Source organism: Penaeus vannamei, unplaced genomic scaffold, assembly GCF_042767895.1.
Source record: "Penaeus vannamei isolate JL-2024 unplaced genomic scaffold, ASM4276789v1 unanchor368, whole genome shotgun sequence".
Lineage (NCBI taxonomy): Eukaryota > Metazoa > Arthropoda > Malacostraca > Decapoda > Penaeidae > Penaeus > Penaeus vannamei.
This window is the reverse complement of record NW_027213372.1, coordinates 45001-47688: the sequence shown is the minus strand read 5'-3', so window position 1 is coordinate 47688 and position 2688 is coordinate 45001. Positions and strand designations below refer to the sequence as shown.

Genomic DNA, 2688 nt, shown 5'->3' with positions numbered 1-2688 from the left:
GAGAGAGAGAGAGAGAGAGAGAGAGAGAGAGAGAGAGAGTTAGAGAAAGATAGAGAGAAAGAGAGAGAGAGAGAGAGAGTTAGAAAGAAAGAAAGAGAAATAGAACGACACACAAAGACGCATACAAAACAAATACAGACAGAAACAAAACCAAGTCAGACTGAGAGACAGAAAAACACACGGATAGAGAAAGAAAAACAAAGAGAGAAAGAAAACCAGAGAAAGAAAGAAAAACAGACAGAAAAAAAAAAATACAAAAGAGAGAAAGAAAAGCAGAGAATGAAAGAAAAACAGATAAAGAACCAGAGAGAGAGAAAAAAAAAAAAAAAAAGAGAAAACAGCATAGATCATTTGACGCCCTTCTCCCCCCCCCCCCCCTTTCCTTCTTCCCCCCCCTTTTCCCCCCCCCCCTTCCCCCCTTTTCCCCCTTCCTCCTTCCTCCCCCCTTTTCCCCTCCTCCTCCTCCTCCTCCTCCCCTCCCCTCCCCCCCCCCATCCCGAGCCGAGTTCCTCCACCCCAGAAGGGAACAAATGAACTCCAAATCCTGCAGCGAGCGGGAAGATTGATTCCATTCCGACGGGGAGCTGAATTTGAGTTACTTCGGTTTGATTTTGGGTTTAGGGCGAGAGGGGGGGGGGGGGGGGGGGGAAGGGGGAGGGGGTGGGGAGAGGGAGAGGGGGAGGGGGGAGGGGGAGGGGAAGGGGAGGGGGAAGGGGAGAAGGGGGAGGGGGGGGGGGTGAGGGGGGGGGGGAGAGGGGGAGGGGGGGGGGAGGGGGGGGGGAGGGGGAAGGGGGGGGGGTGAGGGAGAGGGGGGGGTGGGGGGAGGGGAGAGGGGGGAGGGGGAGGGGAGGGGAGGGGAGAGGGAGAAGGGGAGGGGAGGGGGGGAGAGGGGGGGGGGAGGGGGGGAGAGGGGGGGGGGGGAGGGGGAGGGGTGAGGGGGGGGGGGAGGGGGGGGGGAGGGAGAGGGGGGGAGGGGAGAGGGGGAGGGGAGAGGGGGAGAGGGGGAGGGGAAGGGGAAGGGGGGAGGGGGAGGGGGGGGGGGGGAGGGGGAGGGGGAGGGGGGGGGGGAGGGGGGGAGGACAGGGGGGAGGGAGAGGGGGAGGGGGAGGGGGGGGGGGGGAGGGGAAGGGGAGAAGGGAGAGGGGGGGGGGAGGGGAGAGGGGGGGGGGGAGGGGGAGAGGGGGGGGAGGGGGGAGGGGGAGGGGGGGGGGGGGGAGAGGGGAGAGGGGGGAGGGGGGGGGGGGTGAGGGGGGGGGGGGAGGGGGGGGGAGGGGAGAGGGGGGGGGGAGGGGAGGGGGTGAGGGGAGGGGGGGGAGAGGGGGAGGGGGGGGAGGGGGGGGGAGGAGGAGAGGGGAGGGGGGGGGAGGGGGAGAGGGGGGGGGAGGGGGGGGGAGATGGGAAGGGGAGAGGGGGAGGGGGAGGGGGAGGGGAGAGGGGTGAGGGGAAGGGGGAGGGGGGGGGGGAGGGGGAGAGGGGGGGGAGGGGGGGGGGGGGGGGAGAGGGGGGGGAGAGGGGGGGGGAAGGGGGGAGGGGGAGGGGGAGGGGGGGAGGGGGAGGGGGAGGGGGAGGGGAGGGGTGAGGGGGGGGAGAAGGGGAGGGGGAGGGGAGAGGGGAGAGGGGGAGGGGAGGGGGAAGGGGAGGGGGTGAGGGGGGGGGGGACAGGGGGGAAGGGGGGGAAAGGGGGGGGGGGGGGGGAGAGGGGGAGGGGGAGGGGGGGGGAGGGGGGGGGAAAAAGGGGGAAGGGGGAGGGGGAGGGGGAGGGGGAGGGGGGAAAGGGGAAAGGGGGGGGAGGGGGAAAAGGGGAGGGGGGAGGGGGGAGGGGAGAGGGGAGGGGGGGGAGAGGGGGAGGGAAGGGGAAGAGAAAGGGGGGGGAGGGGAGAGGGGAGAGGGGAGAGGCAGGGAGGGGAGGGGGAAGGGGGGAGGGGAGGGGGGAGGGGAGAGGGGAGAGGGGAGAGGGGAGGGGGGAGGATTGGGGGGGGAAAAGGGGGAGGGGGAGGGGGGGGGGAGAGGGGAGAGGGAGGGAGAAGGGGGGGGGGGAGGGGAGAGGGGGGGGAGAGGGGGGGGGAAGGGGGAAGGAGAGGGGAGAGGGGAGAGGGGTGAGGGGGGGGGAAGAGAAAGGGGGGGGAGGGGGAAGGGGGGGAGGGAGAGGGGGGAAGGGGAAGGGGGGGGAGAGGGGGAAGGGGGGGAGGGGGGGAAGGGGAGGGGGGGGGGGAGGGGGAAGGGAGGGGGAGAGGGGGGAGGGGAGAAGGGGGTGAGGGGAGGGGTGGGGGAGAGGGGGAGGGGGAGGGGGGAGGGAGGGGTGGGGAGGGGGTAAGGGGAGGGGGAGGGGAAAGAAGGAAAATAGGGGGGAAAAAGGGGGGAAAAGGGGGAGGGGAATGGGGAAGGAAAGAAAGGGAGAGGGGAAGGGGAAGGAATAAAGGGGGGGGAAAAGGAAAGGGGGGGGGAGAGGGAAATGGGAGGGGGAAAGGGGGACGGAAAGGGGGGGGAAAAAGGGTTTAAAGAGAAGAGGGAAGGATGGAGAAGGGAGATGGGAGAATGGGGAAAGAAGAGGGGAGATGGGAGAAGGGAAAGGGGAGGGGAAGGGAAAAAGGGGAGTGGGGAGACAGAAGACAGAAAGAGAGACAGGAAAAGGGGGAAGAAGGGACAATAAGCAGGAGAGAGAGAATGGAGAAAAGAAAGAGAGAGAGG

General features: G+C 68.3%; 1 pseudogene; it reads left to right on the top strand.

Moving 5' to 3' along the window:
* The first annotated feature begins 733 nt into the window (after positions 1–733).
* Positions 734–1559, top strand: LOC138860969 (uncharacterized; annotated as a pseudogene).
* The last annotated feature ends 1129 nt before the right edge of the window (positions 1560–2688 follow it).